We start from the raw sequence: 23,687 nt of genomic DNA on the forward strand, positions 1-23,687 counted from the left end.
CTGGGTGGTCTGTCCTGGCTCCAACACCCCATCTTCCTGCCTCTCTCTGCTGCAGCCATGCTGTTCATTCTCCCCACCAGGCCTCTGGTTGTTCTGTTCCTTCTGCCTGGAAAGCTAATGTAGGCCTGGGATCTTTGAAACCCCTCCCAGTTAGAGGCCGGCTGGGTCCAGAGCCCGAAGCCTGCAGCTGGGTCCAAATGGCCCGAGCTGTGAGGAAAGAAGGGTGGAGAGGGCAGGGAGCCCACCCAGCAGACCATGGGAGGCCTATCATACCTAGTAAACTCCTACTAGTCCTCCTATCCTAGGCTTAACCCCACCTCCTGAGGGGGGCCTTCCCTGATTCACTTACTATATTGTATTTTACATGTATTTGTGTGACTGTTGGATTAATGTTCGACACTAGACCACTGAGGGCAGGGCCTGTGTTTTTTTTTAATCATTATTGTATTCCAAGGGCCTAGCATAGTGTCTAGCACACAGTAGGTCATCTGTAAATAGTTTGGGAAGGAAGGAAAGCAAAAAGGAAGGGAGGGAGGGGAGGAGGGAGGATAGATGCATGGAATGAAAAGATTGATTTCCCAAGGTGGGAAGCCATGGCGTTCAGTGCATGACCTCCAGGGGGCAGGAGGTGACACTCACTTTGTCAGTTTCAAATTTCTGGTAACAAATGTCATGCAGACCCTTTTCTCAGTCTCAGTGTCTTCATCTGGAAAGTGGGAAAAACAATACCCCCCTCGCAAAATTGTTGTATTAGAAGAGATGCTGTTGATGTGTGTGAAAGTGCTGAGTCCCAAAGGGGTGTTCCATAGATGACCTTGAGTCCTGTCTTGTTCCCAAATACAGCCAAATTCTCCTAGGTTCTTAGTCTTCTGTTCATTAGCTGCCAGATCTGGGCATGGGCACATCCCTAGAATGGTACATGGAGAACTGAGTCCCTCCAGACCATGCAGTCTTTGAGAACTGACCCCAGGTACATGCCCTAGGAGGCTTAACTTAGCTATGCCTGGACCTGGCCATCCCAGAAGTCTGGTCAGAACAGGAACCTTACAAAAATGCTTATGGCTTAATCTGCTTGGATGTTCAAAACCAGACCCACTTTAGAAGTGGCCAAGAACTAAGTCCAGTCTGGTGGACCAGGAGGCAGGTGACCCCAATGTGGGCCCACTGTCTCCTACAATGGGCAAGTCTTCCCTTCTGGGCAAATCTAGACCTTCTAGGCAAGTGTTCCCTTGCATTGGACTCCAGCCAGTCTCCATTAGGCACAAAGTGAAAGCCAGAACATTAGAAACTCTGGGACCCAAGCTGGACCCAGATGTTGCTCTAAGGGGATCAGGGCCTGCCCTGTACCCAGGACTGAAGGAACGAGGAATGACCTAAAATAAGAGTGGCTAAAATAAGAGGCTCCCTCAATTCTGGGCCTCTCATGGCCTGCTGGGTGGGCTCCCTGCCCTCTCCACCCTTCTTTTCTCACAGCTCGGGCCATTTGGACCCACCTGCAGGCTTTAGGCTCTGGGCCCAGCCGGCCTCTAACTGGGAGGGGATTCAAAGATCCCAGGCCTCTGGCTCAGGCATCTGGCCCAACTCTAGGGACTGGCTCTTGCCTTGTCCCTGGCACAGAGCTCCCTCCTATACCCCAGTTCCTTCGGGGCTGAGACCCTGCCAAGTTCTTGCCTGTGTTCCTACCCTCACCTAGACCCAAAGCTTAATCCAGGCTTTCTCCTAAGTCCCTCTCAAGTTCACCCTCTTCTCTCCATCTCTGCTTCCACCATCAGTGCTCAGCTGGGTGATCACATTAGCCTCCTTGTTGGTCTCCCTGTTATCCCCTGGCCCTTACAATCCATTCTCCATACAACAACAGTATTGATATCCCTAAAACATACATTGGATCATGTCATTTCCCTGCTTAAAACCTCCCAGTGGTTTCTAGTACACTTAGAACTAAGTCCAAGGTCACTGGGATCTCCAAGGCCAGGCCCAGGTGCCCTGCCCCTGGTGATCCTCCTGCTCCTCTCCCACTGCTTTATCTCCCAACTCTCTGCTCCAGCCACACTAGACCTCAGACAGCTCCCACCTGCCATGCCTGGACCCCAGAACAGAGCATCTCTTTTTGCTGCTCAGATGGGTAGGAGGTCTCCCTGGGGCTGCTGGGACCTTCCTAAAAATGAACATAACACAGATGAAAGCAGAACTAAGCTATGAAAAGACCTCATTTGAGCATTAGGATACAGCCATACCTGAAGCCAACACCTCTGCTTTTTCTTTTCCTGTTAGGTTAGCCAAAGTATAATTTTTTCTTAGGCTAACTTGACTTGGCATTTATATTACTTATTTCGGAAAGAGTCCCAATTAATTTGACTGGCCAACCTTTTCAATCCACTCCATCCCCTTTTCTGTTCGTCTAATGTACCAGCACATTCCCACCGCAGGGTCCTTGCCTATACTGTTCCCTCTGCCTGAAGTGCTCATTCCCCAGATGTCTACATGTCTCATTCCCTAACCTCTTGAGGTCCTTGCTCAAATGTCACCTCCTTGGAGAGGCCTGCCCTGATCACCCCATCAAAAATAACAAGCCTACCCCTCTACTCTGTTATTTAAATAGCATGTTTATCCACCATGAATGTTACATATTTACTTATCTGTTTCTCTCCATTAAACTTTAAACACCATGAGGGCAGAAATTGTATTGGGATGACCAGCTATCCTGGTTTGCCTGAGATTGAAGGGTGTTCTGGGATGCAGGACTTCTGGTGCCAAAACCAGGAATGTCCTGGGCGAACCAGGGCATGCTGATCATTCTAGACTGTCTTGTTTGTTTACCATACCCCACCCACCCGCCCACATCAGTGCTGGCACATGGTAGATGCTCAGTACACAGGTGAGTGGGTAAATGAGTGCAGGCCCCTGCCAGGTGGTAACCTGCAGTGTTCATGTGCACTGCTTCATTTCATCCTCACAGCCAACCTGTTATACCCATTCTACAGATGAGAAGCCTGAGGTTTGGGCAGCTTGCCCAGGCCACACAGGTGGGAAGGTAGGATAGGAATCCAGTTCTGCCGGGCTCCAGAAGTCAAACCCTTAATTGTTCTGCAGTGTGTGCCTCCAAGTTACTTCCTGCTCTGCTCACACCAACTGACCCTAAGCCCCTGTTGCCTACATGGGCTGAATCTGGGCCCAGAGAAGCCCCACCCCCACCCTGGCTTCACCCCACCCAAGTGGGTGAGAACTGGCCCAAGGGCAGATTGTTCCTGGCCAGGTTGGCAGTGAGAGAAGAGGGAGAGTGGGAAGCTCCGGGGCTGGACTGGAGCTGTGCTAAGGCTGTAACCCCAGAGTGTGGTGGTCATTGTCCCTGAGCTGTGTATCCCCCAGGGCACCTCTGGTCCAGGCTCCACTGGCTCCAGGTCTCCTTGAAGGCTTGTCAATCACAGCAGCATTCTCAGCTGGCCCTTACCTTTGGACTGAGCTTGAGGAATCCTGCATTCTGCTCACTCACAGGGGTCTAAACGAAAACACCCTTCCCGCCCTCGTTCAGGGAAAGGCTTCTCTCTGCCATTCGAGACCCACCAATACCACCTGCCCTGCCCTTCCTGGTCAGAACAAGAGGAACAACATTGGGCGGGGGTGGGGTGGGGGGGGCAGAGTGCTTCCTAGGCAAATTTGACTCTCTTTTGATCCCTACAGTCAATCTTGCAACAGGTGCTCTTTTTTTATCCCTATATCATGGATCAGGAAACTGAGGCCCAGAGAGGTGAAGTCACCTGCCAAAGGTGACACAGCTTTGAAACATAAGGGGTTTTTCAGAAACAGATTCAGGGTTGTCTCCCAAGCTCACATGTTATCTATTCTACCTCATCTTGAGGGCAATGATGGAGGTGATCAAGTCACTGCTGTTTGTTATGCCGGGCACTTCACATACATTATTTCTCATTTCAACCCACCTTGAATGGTAGGTGTAACTGTCTCCATTTTATAGAAAGGTGGGCAGCACAGGAGTAAAGTGACTGACTAAGGTCACACGGCACAAATGATTCCTAATGGAGCTTATCTTACTTTCCCTCTGTCCTTCCTTCTTATCAACCTACTTATGAACCTATTTAACAACGACATTTACTGAGCATCAGTGATGTGCAAGGCCCTGCCCACCTTGCCCGCACCGCCCAAGCTCTGACAGCAGGAGGAAGCCCTGGACTCAGGAGGCACTCTGGCTCCTGGCCCAGAGCAGCTGGAAATCCCTTCCTGAGAGGCTGCCTGGGTTCCAAACTGGGATCCCCTGGGTCTGATTAGCCATCTACTTGAGAGTCTCTCACTGGGGAATTCTCTGCAGGTTTCATTCTGGGATCTCAGCTGCTCTGTCCGCTGCCTGGCCACCAAGAAGCTGTTTTTCATAACAAAGTGGGGTGGGAGAAGGGCCATGGGAGGTTTTAATAATTCCATTGTTGGAAATTTCCATGGCGGTGGAAAGACCTGTTGGCTGGCCTCCAAACGCCTCCCTGAAAAAAACTTCCAAAAAACACAACTTCTGGACTGGCCCACTGCAGCCCAGGCAGACGCTAGAGCTGCCCACAAAAGAGTGCAGGGACCAGCACATCACCATCAGTCCCCAACACAGAGCTGGACACACAGAGGCCCAGGGATCGAGGAAAATGGGGACCCCTTTCTCTCCGAGATGGAAACAAAGAAGATGCTCCCCCTAGGAGTGAGTCACAAGTCCAGAGTCTATTTTCTCTGCCACCTGTTTGCTGTGTGACCTTGAGCAGTTACTAGACCTTTCTGAGCCCAACTCCTCCCTGTGAAAAGAGGCAGTTGGAAAGATTCTCTGGAACAGGGGTGAGGAACATTTTTCTGCCAAGGGCCATTTGGATATTTATAACATCATTCAAGGGTCATACAAAATTATCAACTTAAAAATTAGCCATGAAAAAAGCCCCTAGATTTATTGAATTTCAAGTCCTGCCCATGGTTGCCTTGGCAGGGCCAGGCTGAATGATTTCATGGGCTGAATATGGGATGTTCCCCACCCCTGCTCTAGAAGGTCTGAAGCATTAGGGATGTGTGCTGGCTCTAACTCTGGGTCAGTTCTGAGGACAAGAAAGGTTCAGAGAAACTTTGGTGGCATCTAAAGAGACCAGAGGTTTCCTGGGAGAGAGAGAAAGACCTGAACACTCTTCAGGTACTAGAGGGTATGAGCTGGTAAGCAGTCACCTTCCTCACCGCCTGGCCACCATCTGCCTCTCCCATGGGCACATAGCTTCCCCAACTGCCTTTCTTTTTAAAATTTTTTTTATTTTTAATATATCTTTATTGATTTCAGAGAGAAGAAGGGAGAGAGATAGATAGAAACATCAAGGATGAGAGAGTCATCATTGATCAGCTGCCTCCTGCATGCCCCCCAACTGGGGATTGAGCCCGCAACCTGGGCATGTGCCCTGACTGGGAATCAAATCACGATCTCCTGGATCCTAGGTCGATGCCCAACTGCTGAGCCACGCCCGGCCGGGCATCCCCAGCTGCCTTTCCATGAGAGGAAGGGACAGGCTGGGGATCTGCATAAAGGTGAAGATCCTCAGGCTGCTCTCAGCATCTCCCCCACCTTCATCTCACAGCCATCCTAAGGTTGCTGGCTCTGGGGGTCTCTGGCATTCTGAGCTCTCCACACCCACCTGCTACAGCAACTACTTCCTTCCACCTCGGTTAATTCCTCACCACCTATCCCCAGGCTGCCCTACCCTGGGCTCTGTTTTCACTCACTGGCCAGGCTGGTCATCCCAGCTCTGACTCTGTCCTGCCAACCCCCCTGCAGGGCCCCACAGTCCTAACTCCCTGGCTACAGCAGAATCGAGGCAATGACCCATTGCATCACCTCTCTTCTCGTAAAACCTCGCTTCCAAATGCAGGAAAATCCCCTGACACTTCGGAGGCCCTCAACAAACACGGCCTCCACTGATAGCCCTAGAAAACCCCCCTGCAGGTTGGGAAAAGAGGCGATTTTCTGTGCAGACCTGGGTTTGAGCCCAGCTCCTCACTTTCTGTACAGACTCCTTCATGGCTCTGAGCCTCGGTTTCCTCAGCCATGGAATGGGGGTGAGGACATGTCCCTTGCGCTGTTGTCATGAGGATAAGATAAGAATGAGACAGAAGGTCTGGGCACAGAGCCTGGCCTGGAGCAGAGCCTGGGCAGAGCTGACTCGGTGGGAACCCTCCATGACAGGCGCTGGGTGAGGGCACAGTTTGAATCCTGCTTGGCTTCAGCTGAGGAGAGGGGGGCATGCGGGGAGGGAGGCAGAGGCATGGGGCAAGAAGCCAGGGGACTTTAGGAGGCTGGGTAGCACCGTCATCCCTGCCATCACAGAGGCAGTGTCTGCTCTTGAAACCAAGCACTACTGTGTGCCAAGCACTGAGTGAAGGCTTCTTGTAGATTCCTCAATGAAGTCCTGCCCAGGAGGGTTTATCACCTCACTTTATAGCTATTGAAACTGAGGTTCAGGGTGGTGAGGTCACTGGCTGGTGGGTGACATGGCAATGTCTTTATTCCTGAGGTTTGAGCTGGGTAAGGGCACAGGAGGGGTGTAGTGGGGTGACAAAAGGGATTAGAAGAGAAGGCAGGTGACGGTTTGTGCTCTCTCTTGTGGGCAGTTGCTAAGGGCAAGCGGGGGTCACACCTGGCTCAGCCTCCTCTGGCCTGGCTGACCTGGGACAGGCTCTTCTCCTACCTCCAGCCAGTGGGTCCTGCTCCCTTTGCCCCTCGACCGTCTCCTCACGGAGGTTTTTTTAAAAACAGGCCTTTGTGAATCACAGCGAAGAAACCAAGTTTACTCTGCCTGCCTCCACATTTCTCCAGAGACGCGGGTGGGGTGTGCAGAGCCTTGCCCATCCTTCCTGTCCTTCTACAGCGAATCACAAAGACGGGCTGAGCACCAGCTGACACGGCTGATGGGTGGCTTGAGCACAGGGCTTCCTTATCTGGCCCAAAGGCCTGCTGTCCTGGGACTCCTAGGGGCATGGAGGTGCACGGGCAGGTGCCAAACATGAGGCACCTGCCCCTGGTTAGCATCCTTCAACCCTACTTGCACAGCATCATTTCCCGGTCCAGGCATTTTCTGTGGGCGCCCACCGATCAAGCGTGCAGGATATGGTCACGCAGACGTGGGTTCAAACCTTCCTCTGCCACTTACTACCTGCACACTCAGTTTCTTTATCTGTAAATGGGAACTTCATCACCAACTGCCCAGAATTGTTACAAGGATCGAATGAGATGACAATCCCTTTTTCACACAGTAGCCAGACGGGGCTGTATATGCGTCTCACCCCCGCTTAAGACGGTTCAATGTCAGGATCAAACCCAAACTCCATACTGTGACCTACAAAGCCACACATGATCTGGCCTCTCACGACTTCTGCCTGGTTCACTTCTCACCATCTCTGTCCCTTTCTCAAGGGCTCCAACAACTCCAGCATCAGCTGGGACTCACCATGGCCTCCCCTCGATGCCTCCTGTGAGTCTCAAAGCCCTGTCAGCTGGCCTGTCTCACCTCTCCTGGAAACCTGTCCTCTATGTTGCCCTTGTTCATGGGATGCCTGTCTGGTTTCCTCCTTGTGCGCCTCCAGCCTATTCCTTCTAAACCATTATCCTCACTAGTGCCACAGGATCTTCCAAATGGCCAATGTTGTCACATCACTTCCCAGCTTAAAACTGTTCAGCCCTTGACTTGGCGCAGCCACCTCTCCAGCTGAGCACTCACCACCCCTGCCGGGAGCCTCTGGGCTGCTGGTGGTGGCCTCCACACAGCTCAAGCCGAGCCTTTGCCTGGAGCAGCTTTCCCACCAGCTGGCTAGCTCTTATTTATCCTTCTACTCGGCTGGCTACCGTGTGAGGCCCTCTCAAGGTCGTTCCCTGACTGCCCGACAAAGTGCCTGCCAGGGCCTTCCCCTGGCCTGGTGCTCATGTTGCCTTGTGATTACTGATCTCCCTGCTAGACTGAGTGCTCTGAGACTGTGAGGCCACTGTTGTCACCGTTAAGCTGGGTGCCCTGGAGTCAGACTGCTGGCTGGGTGCCCTTGGGCAGGTCATTGTATGTTGCAGAGCCTCAGTTTCATATGTAAAATGGGGATATTAAGTGCCAGAGGGATGCTGTAGTAAGTCCCACAGAGCACTTAGAACAGTGCCTAAGTCGGTGGCATTGTGTTCAGCCAGCAGCACTGTGCTTCAGAAACTAATGTTAGGAAGGTACTTGGATCTGTGGCCAGCAGGTGCATCTGGCTGCCAGGGCCTCCTGGTGCGTGCTGGACCTTCACTTGGTGGGAGCTGAGCCCATGGGGCCGGTAGATCACCTTGAACTTTCTGTGCCTTTCTCCTTACTAAGAAGCCTCTATTTGCTTCAGTTGATATTTAAAAATATGTCTTATTTGCTTTGAGGGAAGTGTCTTTTCGGGTTGATGTTTTCTGTCCTTCTGTTCTCTCTTCTGACCTTTGAGCCTGTTTTCTGACTTTGCCTCCTGCCCTTGTTTGTAGGTGGCTTTTTAAAGCCAACCTTTTGCATCCAACTTTTTTATTTGAGCTCAGGCTCCTGCCCTCCTCTGGACCTCAGGGCTACCTGGTTGGAGAGGGGGCAATGATGTGTCCTGTTGTGCCATACCATCCGCATTGCAGGGGAAGGAGGGAAGCCCCAGCCCCAGGTGCACACTTGGTGGCAGCCTGTGCTGGACACCGCGCGGGTGCTAGCGCCTTCATGTGAGAATGGGGGCACCGAGAGGGCACAGCACAGCTGGGAAATGGCAGAACTGGCAGCTCCCGGGCCAGTGTCATGTGCGCTAACCTCTGCTGCCTCTCATTCAAAGCCTGCCGAGCCACCAGGATGGCCACAGTACACTAGGGGCAGAATAAGGTCATGGGTATGAATAAAATGATCCCACAGAAAAGAAAAAGAAACTCTTTGAATTTATATCTGCCAGTAAGTGAAAGAACAAGCCAGGGAAAGAGGCAGCACATTGCCAGATTTCGTTGACTGTCGCACTGTGATTTTTCGTACCACCGAGAAAGAAAAGAGGCTTCCAGCAAAACTATGACTTGCCATCAGCTCCCACATAGATCCTGATCTCAGGGATGTGAAATGTGAAAAAACCGTACATTCCCAAGTCGACAGAACAGGATATGAACAGGGGTTACGCAAGTTAAGTGGGGGGAGAAGAAAATTAGCTCTTTTACTCTAGACCCTTCTATATCATTCCACTTGTTCCCACAAGCAGGCTCTAGTTTTATAATTCAAATAACAAAAATTCACAGTTTAGAAAAGGAAAATAGGGTTTTCCAAAGGTTGCTGCCTGGTTGCTTTTCTGGCCACCTCATGGGTTGGGGACACCATAATTGGCAGCTCCGGGGGGCCCTGCTGGGGGAGAAGGCTGGGGACTTGTGGGGTGGAGCAGGTAAGTGTCAGGTGTTCTCTTTCCTGAGCTCAGCCCTGTGTGGGTTTAATCAGCAGGAATTTCCCTTTATTAAGTTCTGGTTCCCAAACGAGGTGTCTGCAAGGTCGAAAGTACACAGAGGCAGTACAAACGGTGCAACAAAGCCCAGTTTCCCAGAGAACGGGGCACTGCAGCGCTCTTCCTCCCGCCCCCTCCTCTGCTTTCTCCTGCCTCAAACCATCCATGCTGCGACCCGGTGTTCGGCAATTTATAGAGCCGCCTGTCTACTGCCTTCTCCCCAGCAGGACCGTAAATGGCAGGTGACAAGAAATTGCATTTGCCTCATTTAGGCTGCACCTCTTGCCCAATCTCTCTTTTTCTCCCTCCCTCTGCCCCCTGTCTTCCCTGGGAGGTGGGGTGGGCATGAGGTTCTAGGGCAACCTCCCACAGTCTTTCCTCTGCCCTCTTGCAGATAACGGGGTCAGGTGTTATGTTGAGGCAGGACACTGCTTTCTCACTCACCGCTGCACAAAACAGAACCTCCCTCCTGTCCTGGGCCCCTAAATACAAGGGTGAATGAGATAGTAAGCTTCCTGTACTCAGGACTTGATTGTAGAGGGGAGACAGACAACAAATAAGGGGCTAAATACTGAAAAGAATGTCAATTGTGACAAATTCTATTAAAAAACAAGTGCCGTGACAGAAGAAGCTCCTTTAAATAGCTTAAGTGGGGAAATACCATTTAGCTCGGTGAGAAGAAAGCTATCAAGTAAGGAGAAAGAGAAAAAGCATCCTAGATGGGGAAACAGCATGCACAAAGGCCCTGAGGCAGGAAAGAGGCTGAGTTTGCGGAATGGCAAGGAGGCCAGTAACCTAGAGAAGAGTGTGTGAGGACAGAGGGGTGGGATGCGGGGCCAGACCTTGTGCTTATAGCTATGGAAAGGAGTCTGGATCCTGTACATCACTCGGAGGACTATAGAGTTATAAGCAGAGAGCATCACAACCTGATTTATATTGTTAAAAGAATCCATCTGGCCCCTTAGGGAGAACACATGATTGGGGGTGGGGGCAAGAGAGGATATGGAGGACCAATGAGGAAGTTCATCTTTCCTTCATTCATTGTGCTTATTCAAAAATATTCGAATGAAATCTCTGAAAAACACAAAAATGGAAACAAACCAAGCTCACCAGCTGGGTCATGACTCCAGAGGCCCAGGGTCTGCAGCCTGGGAGTTATAATAGGGAGAGGCAGGAAGGCTTCCTGAGGAAAGCAGCTTGTAAGGGGGGCTTTGAAGGACGGCTAAAGGGTGTTCTGGGGTTGGGCACAGCTTGGACAAAGGCTCAGAGCTGGGAGAAGGGCAGTGTGAACCGGAGAGCTGAACCCCAGTTCCTACCGAATGACTAAATTCCTGACCGACTTGGTGGGTGAAGGAGTTAACTGAGGAAGGTGAGTCCTGCAGGAAGACGCGGAAGGGCAGGTAGGAGCTACGTCACAGACGCACTGAACGCAGGCCGAGGAGCCTGGGCCTTATCTGCTTGGCAACTGGGAGCACTGGAGGCCTTGACGGGAGAGTGGCAGGCCAGAGGACATTCTGAGAAGGGCCCCCTGGTGGCCATGGAGGGCCATGGAGGAGGCTGGGGCAAGATTCAGGGAGAGAGGGCAAGGCCGAGGCCTGGCTCCCCCTCCCATTCTGATTCCATGATTAATAATAATAAACGGCTGATATTCCCTTGAGCCTCCTATGTGTCAGGCACTGTTCTAAGTTCTTTACAACTATTAAATTATTTAATTCGCATAAGAATCTTATGGAGTTGGTACTGTTATTTACTTCCCTTTTGCAGGCGAGGAGACTGAGGCACAGAGAGGTTAAGACACTTGTTTAAGGTCACACAGCTAGGAAGTGCTAGCCTTAGAATCAAGCCCAGGGTCTCAGGCTCTAGGGTTTGCTCTGAACCACTACCCTGTGCTGTCCCCTCCATGTTGGTTCCCACAGTTCTGCACTCTGAGGTTTTGTCTCCCTGGCAGAGACAACCCCCTGTGGATAGTATGTCCCCGGCTGCCCTCTAAGGCCCCAAGAATGTGACTCAAAGTATATGAACTGACGGGTTGCCACTCGCGGCACTATTGCTAGCCTGTGGGACCCGGGGAGAGTCCTTGGACTTTTCTGAGGGGCCTGTGTCCCCATCTGTAAAATGAGGATAAGAATGCCTCCTTCACAGGATGGACATGAGATGTGCATGCTGCTAGTCAGGGTGATAATCACAGCAGAGACCAGGAACCGGCAGGAGCTGCTCGGAGCCTTTCCCTCGCATCTTGCATAACTTCCACGTGGCTCCAGTCATTCCCCCACTAGAGGGGTGAAGCAGCGGAGGCTCAGACAGGAACAGGAACTCACCCTCAGGGATGTGAGCCACAGTTCCCTCAACAGTGCCCGGTAGGCGCTTAAGAAATGTTAAGTCCTCTCTCCCAAAAATGTGGACCCAGTGCACCTCCAACTTAATGAGGGTTACTGGGGTGTCTTTTAGGATTGAGTGTGAAGAGCAAGGACATGGTTGATTCCTGAGTCCAGGCCTGTGATTGCCAAGGGGTCAGCTTCAAGGATATCCTGAATTTGTCCCCGTGCCCCTGTGGGCAGTTGTATTGGGGTCATGGGCCAGGGATGAATGGCCCTGTTCTTGGCTTGAGGTCTGGCCCAAGGCCTTGCCCTTTTCCCTGGAGGGCTGGGTGGTATCTGAGCATTGTGGAGTGACAGTTAATACCATGGACAGAGTCCCAGGCTTCTGGACTCTCCCTTGGCAACCTTGGGCAACTCCGCTCTGGGCCTCAGTCTCCCCATGAGTCCAGCTCTTCTCGGAGACCAGTCTCCTCCTCTGTAAATGGGTCCCTTCACAATTGTAAGGGGTGAAGGAGCATGTGTGCATGGAGAGCATAGCATGGAACATGCTCGGTTAGCGACAACTGTTATTATCATTCCAGGTTGCCTTGGAGGCTGTACTTAGGCTCAGGGGAGACTGTGGTATAAAGGCTTGTTGGCTCCTTTCCAGCCCAGCATTTGCATTCATGGTTAGCTGCTGCAGTCCCATTGTAGAGACTTGACTCTGGAGAGACTCCCTGGAGAAGCTTTTGGAGGTCCCAGGGCAAGGGAAGCGGTTGGGATTCCTTTCCCCTGAGGCCACTAGAGCAGATTCACATTTCTGAAAGGGCAGAGAAACACCCAGAAACAGCCCTGGACCCCAATGCCCAGCCACACTTAGTTCTATTACTATTGCCTGAGCATAGGGATGACCAAGACCACTGACTCCTCCCTACACTGGCCCCATTTTATAGATGAAGAAACTTAGGCCCTACGGTATCCAAAGACTGTGGTTGGTGAGTCTGTCTCGGCCATGGAAGTCATTCATGGTCCGGCTCCCAGCCGGGTGTCTGCTATCAGCTGCCACCTTCTCCTGGGGCTGCCTGGGCTCCCCAGTGAGAGCGGTTTCTGGAGCTGATTCATCTCTGGGTCGGCAAGGAGCCTGGCACACGGCAGCCACACGCCAAGTACTCAGCCAGTATTGGTTTTATTGATTTACATTCTCTCTCCTCTTCAAGATCTTCTGAGTTTAGAAATCTAAAATTTGCTGGGGGTGGGATGGGGAGAAGGGCTGCATTTTAATCTTAAGTGAGTCAGTAAGTTGATAAATTTAGAGTGGCCTAAAGAGCTCTTAACCTCCTGCCTTCAGATAGTTGCTCGGAAAAGACTGGGTCTAGCAACTTTTGTATCGCAAATACATATGACAGCGTGGATACTGTCCTGCCCCGCCTGGGTACCCCTTGCCAGCCTGCAGCGCCTGTACCCTAGCTGCTGGGCTGTGTACCTTCCATCTGCCTCCTTCTCTGAGGAACCACCCTGGGATGAACAGCAGCTACTGCTGGGTCAGGCTTGCTCCTAGAGACCCCCACCTAAGATCCACACAGATGTGCGCGCGCGCGCGCACACACACACACACACACACACACACACACACACACACACAGCCATGAGCTCCTTACCTCTAACAGTGTCCCTTCCCTATGACTTTGATGATCAGTAATGGCAGAGCAATTTTGAATCTTAGACATTAAAAGTCCCTGGAGGGCCATCTGCCCCCAGAGTCCTTATTTCAAAGATGGGAAACAGGTGTCCAAGAGGGACAGTGATGGGTCCAAGGTCACTGCCAGTGTTTGTTGAGGCCAGGCTGCATTCAGGTGTCTGTTCCCCAACTCCTTCCCCAATCCATTTTTGTAGCACTGCCTGGTGGCTGGACCAGCTGGCCAGCCGGGGGGGGGGGCTTTTGCTCTCTTCAGGAGAGAGTTTTGCTGTGTCAACTCTGCAGCAGCCACCGAGAAGGCACTTGGAGGCCAGGAAGTACCGGCTGGTAGGCTTACACGGTGGTAGCCAAGCTCTGCTGACCTTGGGCAAAGCCCAGCCCAGCCCCTTTCCCTATACTGTGGTAAATAGGCAGAGACACGAAGGAAGAGGGAAACCACTTCTGACGAGAGCCCTAACCTAGCGGCTGCTGCATCTGGCTGCAGCTTCTTCTAGAAACTATCCCTCCCTTGGCAAGAACTCCCTTCTCCATAAGAATTACAGAGTCCTAGACTAACACAAGCAAGGGGGCAACATCAAGCTGGTGCCTGGACATTGGGGTCTGGTTCTAGCACTAGGGAGAGGCAGCTGTGTGACTTTGGACAATCCAACATGCATCTTGGGCCTCAGCTGCCCCGCCTGTAAAGTGAATGTGGTCTGTATTGTTATTTTATTGAGCCCAATGTCTGTTTTAGCCACCATTTATTGAACTAGAAGAGACTCATTAGAGGTTCATCAAATAATAATTGCCTACATTTTTGCCAAGCACTACCCTAAGCACTTTAATTTTATTTAATTCCTACAGCAATCCTATGAATTGGATACTTTGGTTATCTCTATTTTACAGATGGTGGAACTGAGGCACAGAGAAGTTAAGAAACTTGTATGAGGTCACACAGCAAGGAAGTGGTGAAGCAGGAACTGGAATTTCAGAGTCTGTGCTTTAAACTCCTCCCTGTACTACCATTTTTGCTGTTTGTTTTCAGCTGCTAATTATTAAGCACCTACTGCATACAGGCACCCTGGTGGGCACGTGATACACACATAAACGTGCTGGCTTCTCATAACAACTCTAGGAGGTGGATATCCTCATGTCCATTGTTTCAGAAGAGGTCACAAAGGCTCTTGTGAGGTGCACAGAAATACCTAAGGTTTCACCAGAACTGAGCTTAGGGGGCAGGTGGGAGACCAGCTTGTTCCCACCAGCCTGGTGGCCCTGTTCTAAATCCTTTATAGGTTTTATCTTATTTACCATATTTCACTGAATCTGAGATGCATCCACTGTAAGATGTACCACTACTTTATGTATATTTAAGACAAAGGCATGGCTGGCTCCACTGTGACTTGCCACTAGTTGTAACAGGCATCCCTGGTTCAGAGATACCAAAACATGCATCTGGGAACTCACACAATCCAGCTTTAATCCCAACAGCCCTACAGGGCGGGCACTATTACTATCCCCATTTAGCAGCTGAGGGAACCGAGGCTTGAAGATGAAAGACACATAGCTGGCCAGGACCCAGGCCTCAGATTTCACGCTGGGCAGACTGGGCCCAGACTTGGTCAGGAACCACCATGCTGCATCACTGCTAAGTGACGGCATGTGGGTTGTGTGCCCTGCCCACGGGCACAGATTAGAACGCTGAGACGACTCGGTTGAGCTGGAGCCCAGCGCCCCTTGCTCTGAATGAGCTTGTGGAGCTAATCCACCACAGAACCTCAGGCAGGCTGGAGGACACCTCAAATGGCTTCCCAAGGCTGCCCAACCCCTCCACAGCCTCAACAGAAAACTGACAGCTCAGCTCCCTGTGCCACCCCTGAGCCAGCCCAGCAAGGCAGGGGTTTGAGGGAGCCAGGCTGGAAAAGCTCCTCTGGACGATGCTCCCCATGACTCCTGCAAAGTGGTGGCCAGACATGGCCTAGTGGAGCAGCCCAAGCCAGCATGGAGAACAGCACGCTTTATGGGAAATTGCTCTCGGGTTGGCATGGGAGCCCCAGAGAGACCTGCTTCCTTCCTTCAAAGCTATGTGGCTCTTGGACCCAAAACAGGCTCACCCATTCACAGGTTCCTCCCACAGGCTCCTCCAACCCCATGCTCCACTACAGCACGACTTCTCAGGCTCTTTGCAAAAGCCAAATCCTCCCCCATATTTAAGAAAGCCCTCTGGGGGCCTTTCCCCAGAAGCAGGACAGAAGCTGCTTGAATGTCTGGCATTTTGAATGTCTGATATGACCAGGGCTCCATTCGTGACAGGTTTCTATCCACCACATCACACACACTACCTTGTGAGGCAGGTTTACTCAACCCCACTTTACATGTCAGGATGCCAAGCCATGAGAGGCAAAGCTACCAACTTAAGATCACACAGCAATAAACATTGGCATTGGGATTTAAATTCAATTACATTTCTGATGGCACGAGAAGAGGCCACTTTAATACCGATCTCTGGACAAGCCCTGAGCCAAGAGCTTCTTCTGTGTTACTCCAACAAATCCTCACACAACAAATAGTAGTACAACAATAACAACACTATTATTACCCCAATTTTACAAACGAGGAAACACCCTCTGAACCTTTAACTGCACCATAACCCCAGGTGAGGCACTTTACCTAAATCCCATTTGCCTCTCAGAACAACTAGGAAGGTGGGTACTAATCTTACCCCCATTTTATGGAGAAGTAAACTGAGGTTAAGTCACTAGTTCAACAACACACAACTATTTAATGGTAGAGTCACTTATTAGGATGTGGCTTGGAGTAAGCAGTTACCTTCCCATATGTTAAATGAAAAATATTTGCAAAGTGCTTGAGGATGGATACATTCTAGCTCTTAGTAATGACTGCTATGATTAACATTTTAGAACTTTGCAACTGCTCCACAAGTTTGATGTTGTTGTCCCCATTCTTCAGGTGAAGGCACTGAGGTTCACAGAGAATGAGTGACAGATTTAAAGGACTGTGGTCTCTCAGCCTTCTGCTAAGCAGCCCCCCTCACACCTCCAAGTTCCCCTGCCCATCTCCCCCGGGCTTGCTGGAGTTCCTGCCCACACGTTCCTCGCTACGGGCAGCCCCCAACCAGCCCCAGATAGGTGGAAAGGAGAAAGATCACCAGAAACCTGGATTCAAATCCTAGCTCTGCCCCTCACTTGCTGTGTGACTTGGGCATGTTCTTAACTTTCCTGAGCCTTGGTTTATCTGTAAAATGGGTGGTAGTGAGGAAGAAATGAGACACCGTGCAAAGGACTTACTAGCAGTCAACACTCAATCAATATTAGTGACTGTAGTGGGTTAAATAGCATCTCCTCCCAAATTCATGTCCACCTGGAACCTCAAAATATGCCTTCATTTGGAATAGGGTTTTTGTAGACGTATTTAATTAAAGATCTCAAGGTGAAATCATCCTGGATTTAGGGTGGGCCCTATATCCAATGACTGATGTCCTTATTTTTAAAAAGGAGAGGACACAGAGACACACAGAGAAGAAGGTGATGTGGAGATGGAAGTAGAGATCGAAGTGATGCAGCTACAAGCCAAGGAATGCCCAGGGTTACTGGCCACCACCAGAAGCTGGGAGAGGAAGGAGATGGACTCTCCTTCAGGGCCTCCAGAGGGAACCAGCCCTCCCAACACCTTGATTTCAGACTTCCAGCCTTCAGAACTGTGAGAGAATCAAGTTCTGTTGTTTTAAGTCGCCCAGTTTGTGGTAATTTGATATGGCAACCACAGGAAACAAACATAGCGGCTATAACTGCTAATGCAGACTTGCATTGTCTCAGCCCTTTCACCCTAGAGCCAGCTGGCAGGAGGATCTGCCCTCACTGAAGACACGAGGTGGGCAGGATCACCGCCCCCTCTTTCAAGGGGAAATCATGAGACCAGGGAGCTGACATGACTTGCCCAAGGTCACCCACCAGTGACTGAGCTGGGCCCAGAACCATCTCTCTTGGCCCTCAGGGGCCTTCTTCCCCATATCCGGGGACCTCTGTAGCCTCAGGGACGCCAGCCCTGGTGCCCACCCACACCTCTATCAGGCCCAGCCATCTTGCCCTCTACTCTGACACATCAGAGGTTTCCTGGATTGTACATGATGCTTCTAAGATCTTAATAACACTTCTAGCCCTTGCAGGGCTCCCAACCAGAGACCACGGTGAAACCCTCAGCACACCCAGCAGGTTCTCAGGAGTTGCTGCTGAAAGTGTCACTTATTGTTTATTGTTGTGATAGAGTACAGTATGAGGTGGGCAGCCTGGGTGGCACACTTCCATTTTACAGATAAAAAACTAAGGCTTGGAGATGCAAAGCGACTCATCAAGGGCACCCGTAAGTGGCAGAGGCAGCTGTTGAACTCATACCTTCTGATTCTCAGTCTCAACAACTTCCATTCACTGAGCCATAAATACGGGCCACACTTTGAGCTCAGCACTTCATGTCCACTACTTCTCCCACTTTCCCCTCACAAAACCCCACGAGATGGGCATTATTATCATCCATTTTACAGATGGGTGAACTGAGGCTCTTACAGACATTCAACTGACTGACCGGGGGAACATTCTCCGTTTTCTTGTTTGAGGCTCTCACTAGAAGGGAGGAATGAATTACTGCAGGTTCACTGTTCTGGCCTTGGAGAGGGCAGGAGACCCAGCCCTGCCTCCCACACTGCACTGTGCATTCCAGGGGAGGAAGCCTGTCCACTCTCCCTACCCAGTCCTCGCTACAACATGCATGTGCTTATAGTCCCCAGCACCTGCACACCAGACAGCTCTACTAAGGGAGGCTGGCAGGAGCCACATCCCGAACCTCAGGGTCCCCCAGTACCCTCTACCTTGACCCTGCACCTACTATGTGCCAGCTACTTCACACACATTATTTAAATCTTTCCTGCACCCTTGCTTTAAATCTGTCCCCCTTCTAGGAAAGGGAAGACTAAGGTTTACAGAAGAGGAGCCATTTCCCCACTGGCATATGGCTGGGAGAGGCTTCACCAGGACTCAATCAGAAAGTCCGGTGGGTCTCTTTGGAGTATCCCTCCTGTCCATGCTGCTGAGAATATAGCCTCATTTTGGTCCTGAAGATTGACCCATCCCCAGAAGGGCCTGATTTAGCTGTGTAGGGTAAAGCCAGGACCTAGGCATGGGATAGAGAACTGGAGGGCTGGGGACCTGAGTTTCATTTTCACTCTGCCGCCAGCTTGCTAGGCAACCTCAGTTTCTCCAGGTGTGGCAGGACTGGCGGAAGAGCACAATGCCCAGGTCACTTTAGCTCTGAATGCCTATGAGTTCTGCCAAGCCCACTCTCAGTCACCTTGGCTCCCTGGGGTACAGAGCTATGGAGACACGAACCCTGGGGCACCTGTGACAATGCAGCTCTCAAGACCTGAATCAGTGGAGGGAGGGGGCAGAAAGCTACCCCTTACCAGATGCTTCTTATGCCCATTAATGCTTGAGATCCACCAGCCTAGAGATTTTCTTCACTTGCTTCCCCTCCTGGCCTTGGACAATCACAGAAGCAAGGTGCTCACCTGCTCTGGCCCGAGGTCCTGGTTCTAATCACACCTCTGTGCACAGCCTTATACAGTGGCCAAGGCTCTCAAAAGAGCTGTGGGCTAGGGCATGGAAAGACAGGCATGCCCTGATCACAGATGAAAAGACTGAGGTGCAGAGAGACAAAGAGACTTGCCCAAGGTCACATAGCTAGTCAGGAGTAGAGGCCGGGCCTGGTGTGCTCATTCTTTTAACTTGGAGTCAAACATCTGGGGAAAACAAGGGGCCCAAACAGACAGCTGCTACTTCTTGCCTGGGACCTGAGAGAGGTTGGCAGGATTCCCTGCTCTCCAGAGAGCACAATGCGACCTTGGACCTGGCTGGGCCTCAGTTTCCCTCTAATAAATAGGCCCAGGCCAGGTAACATCAGAGTGTACACATCTGCTTTGGCTTTCTAAGTGCCATCAATTCCATGAAGTAAAGGGGTGGCAGAGTTGTCTAGGACAGGGCCACACCTGCCTGGGGAGGGCTCTGCCTTTACCCACAGGAGACCCTCTAGACCCTTTCTTGGATCCTCACCAAAAAAAAATCTCGTTTTTGGCCTGTTAGTTCCCAAGATTTTGGCACACCAAATTGGAACTGGACTCACACAGGAGGGGAAGGGAGGGTCTAAGAGGGCAGTCAGGGAGCTCCATGGCCTGGCTTCCATCCCTGCTGTGTTCCAGCTGTGTGACCTTGGGCAAGTGTCTTCATTTCTCTGCGCTGCTTCTTCATCTGTGCCACGGGAATAACAGGGCTATCGGAAGCTCTGCTGTAGTGATGCGTGCAGAGCGATCTGCTCAGTGAATGCTTGCTGGTTATTATTTACCCAAATGCCCCAACCCATACTTGTGTGCTGGGTAGGGAGGACGGGAGAGGGGGCAGTGGGAAAACAGTGGAAGGGGCCCAGCATTTCAGTCTTTCTGAAGCCACAGCAAAAGCCACAGGCAGCTTTTCTGACCTTCTGTCTGGAGAGAACTTTGGAGAATGCTGGAGGCATCCGGGGCCCCATCTCTCAGAGATCCCACACCAGTGTGCTGGTTTCCTGATGCCAGAGAAGGGGGCCCGTGGGGTCCTGGTGGTCTGGGCCATGGGAAGCAGTTGCGCCCGCCCCCTCCTGTCTCCTTTCCAACACTGGGCAGTCTTCCCTGCAGAACATCAATAACCCAAGATGGCCTTGCTGAACCCAATCACAGCTCCCTGGGAATGTGGGCTGGCCCTCCCCTCAGGCTTATGTGGGGCTCCGGCTGCCATTTGGGGGCCAGTGTCCTTCTGTCCTCACTGGCAGTCCCCTGAGGGGCAAGCCTCTTCCCAGTGCCCAAAGACACCTTCAATTCTACGAAATGCCTGGAGGCCGAGGGGTAAGGGAGTGCATGCAGTATCCAAAGAGGTGCTGCATCTGTGTGCTCAGGGCAGTCTTCTACACATGCAACCTACATTCACCTGTGGGCACATTCCAGCATGCCAATGCACAGCCTCGCATGCAGCTGGCATTCACGACCCCACATGTGTGTGCTTGTCATTTTCACACCAAGGCCAGCCCTCACATGGGCACATGCCACATTTGTGGCTGCTGTTGGGCACTATGTGTAGGCCACTGCATTCCTATGTTAGTGCTACATGCATGTGTAGGCATGCTTTATTCACAGGTGTGTGTGTGTGCACGCTGCATTTTGCAAGTGAGCAGGTGGTATTTAGGAATGTGAGCTGTATTCCCATGTGGTGGGATGTATCTGTGGACATGGGTACTCCATATGTGTGTCTATGACTGAAACATATAGTGCATTACAATGGGCACGATATTATTATATGTGCATCTATGTAAATCTGTGGGTATGTATAGGCTCTGAGGAGAATGAGACTGGGCATTTGAAGGTGGCTAAATAATATGGGCTATCAGCATCTTTCCTGGACACCCCCCCCCCCAACTCCCTGCAGGTTTCCTCCAGAGCCACAGCTCCAAACCTGCCACCTCCCCAAACCTGCCACTGCCCCTTCAAGGAAGTTAACAGGCAGGAGCCCTGGCAGTCTGCACTCCAAGCCCCCTCCTACTGCACACGTTAAAGGAGAATTTCTCGGGATGGCGCCCGCCACTCCTGGAAATGCCCCAAACATCAGCTCTGCCTCTTCCCAGCGATTTAGAGAGCAATGCAGGTGAGGAGGGGAGCCCCTTTTGCACTGGGCCAGGGGTGTGTATCATCATACCAAGACCCTCTGCTGGCTGAGTTCGCCTGCTCACTTACCCTTCTGAAGGTCGAGCCAGGCTGGGCCTCTGCGTGGGGACCCTGAGACTCCTGGGGCCCTTGCCTGACTGGGCAGGCCAGTGCAGAGACCATTCCCCACACAACCTGGGTGAGCAGAGGACAGAGGTGGTGTGGAATGGCCACTTGGCTAGCAAGGAGTCACTGCCCACAGCAGCCCACCCTTGGGGAGTCCAGAAGCCCCCTGCTGGCTTTCCCAATTCTGACCTGGCAGGGGGCACAGAGGAGCCCAGGTGCCCAAGGGCTCAGCCAGAGGCCACTCAGGCTGGGCTTCCAGGCGGAAAGTGCCAACTCTACCACCCAGCATGACTGTTGCAAAATGGCCTGGGCATCCTACTCCTGCCCCCATCCTGGCCATCTCAGGGACCTGGTTCCTGCCACCACGCGCTCAGGCTGGCTGGCCTGACCTGGTGGGTCCCAGCACACAGCAGCCTACCCCACCGAGGGGACCCTCTGTGGGGGGCCTCCTGCTGCCTCTTTCCTGGCACCCTGACTGGGGCAGGCAGGGCACCCTTTGGTCCTCTGCGTTTCCCCAGGTCCAGCAGCTCAGAGGGAAGAGAACCTTGCCCCCCAACCCCTCGCGGCCACCAAGGGCTTGCGGGCCCTTGCATAACATCCACTGGGGGCATTTGCTGTCTAGAGGTTGCCGGAATCTACCTGAGACCCCAGGCATCCGCCTGTCCAAGGCCCCCCTGCCCGTGTCCCCAGCACTCCAGTCCTCCCCTCCCAACACACAGACCCTCACACTAGTGTCTCCCTCGGCAGCAACTCCCAATGCAGCCTCAGCGGCCGCCAGATAAACAAGCCCAGCTCGCACCCCCCCTCCACGCTGCCACCACCATCACCATCAGCACTGAGAAAAAGCAAATGAAATGAAACAAAATAATATGGGTGAGGGAGGAAGGGGAGAGCGGAGTAGGGAGCTTTTTATTTTTTATTTTCTCATGCTGGGGGATGCCGGTACTTACTTGGCTACGAAAATCAGCACAAATCCGGCACGGTTTACCGGCGGGCAGCCCCAGAATCGCGGTGCGGCAGCTGGTGCCGCCGCTGAGCCCAGCCAGCGTGCCCGGTCCCTCTGCAGACTGTACCATCCTGCCCGAGCAGGTGGGGGGGCGGGGGGCGGAGGCGCGGCGCTGGCTTCTAGGAGAGCATCGCACCGGCGAAGCGCGATCTCGGGGGAGGCGCAGGCCGCCCCTGCCGCTGCGCGAGGCTGGGGGCGGGGGCGGCGGCTGGGGGCGGGCCTCGGCGGGGGCTCGTTCTGTGGGGGGACGAGGGAGGAGAGTAGGGGGCGGGGGGGGGGGATGTTGCGTGGACCGAACCACCACGGTGTTGTTTGCGGTTTTAATTCCTCCCTTGGGATCAAGAGGAACTAAGGCTGGCAGAGTCCCAGGAATCTGCCGGCTCCCTCGAAGTAGGAGGGAATGTCAAGGGCACGGTGACGGTAGGGTTGGGGCTGAGCAGGAGGGGAGGGGTCCCTCCTGTGGTGGACGGGGTGGGAGAGCGACAGCAGGGAGGGAAGGGTTTTGCTCAAATGGGCCTAAGGCCTCCCCTTCTTTCTGGGGGCCTCCTGTGGCTGGAAGGGGATCTGCCCCTCCCTCTTTTTAGTCAGGACAGCCCCATACCTGGGGTGCAAAGATCACAGGAGGGTTGGAATGGGCTTAACACAGACCGAACGCATTTGTGGCTGCAGGGCCTGCAGTGAGTTCCCTGCTGCCATCTAAACGCCACCCCGGCAACTCAGCCGCTGGCGGGTATTGACTCCCACCTGTGGGGGCTGCAGGCCTCCCTTCAAGGGATAATTTCTCTCCTGACAGATGCCCACTGGCAGGGATGTCTGCGTATGTCTTGTGCATCTGCATAATCTGTGGGATATCTACGATGAATTGGGGGCCTAACCATATTGGGGGACAGATGATGTCCAGAGCACCCCAGGGACCCCCAAAGAGGAGCCTGTAGGAATGGAATCCCCCAGTCAGCTGCCCACATCTTCCTGCCTCATCTCTGCTGCTCCTTTAAATCCAGAATGGTGGGAGGACAGCCCTAGGAGCAAGGTTAGGAGGTCACAGTGGGTGAAGGGGCTTCTCTTAGATTCAGACCTTCCCATTCCAATGCCCTGCCCCCTTCAGGAGGGGGTACTCTGCTTGGGAAGAGGGAACTGAAGGTGAAAGGACCTTCAAGACCAGTGTCTCAGGGCACCTGTCAGCATGGAGGGGGTGCATGGGGGGACAGCGTTGGGAGTTGCCCCAGGAGGCAACTCCAGATGGAAGCTGCCTCCTTCTTCTGCCCCCATCCTCTGCCCACTTCTGAGCTGCCTGCCAGAGTGTCCCGAGCTGCCGCTCTATCCCTGTGCTGGCACAGAATATCAATTTGTCTCGTTAAGCTGAAAGTCTGCACTGCA

General features: G+C 52.5%; 1 protein-coding gene across 3 annotated transcripts in view; it reads right to left on the reverse strand.

The window, feature by feature from the left end:
• ATP2B2 (ATPase plasma membrane Ca2+ transporting 2) overlaps nt 1-22,452 on the reverse strand; it is a 166,925-nt gene extending 144,473 nt beyond the window's left edge. For 2 of the 3 annotated variants that reach the window (XM_081160201.1, XM_081160203.1), the window contains exon 1: nt 22,255-22,452. The gene's annotated coding sequence lies outside the window, so the exon portion shown is untranslated. Of the gene's footprint in view, nt 1-21,268; nt 21,374-22,254 lie in introns of those variants that run through there. The other variant, XM_081160202.1, reaches the window with a different exon arrangement.
• Nucleotides 22,453-23,687: the final 1,235 nt, after the last annotated feature.

Source organism: Miniopterus schreibersii (genome assembly GCF_964146895.1).
Source record: "Miniopterus schreibersii genome assembly, chromosome: 15".
In the NCBI taxonomy this organism is placed as follows: Eukaryota; Metazoa; Chordata; class Mammalia; order Chiroptera; family Miniopteridae; genus Miniopterus; species Miniopterus schreibersii.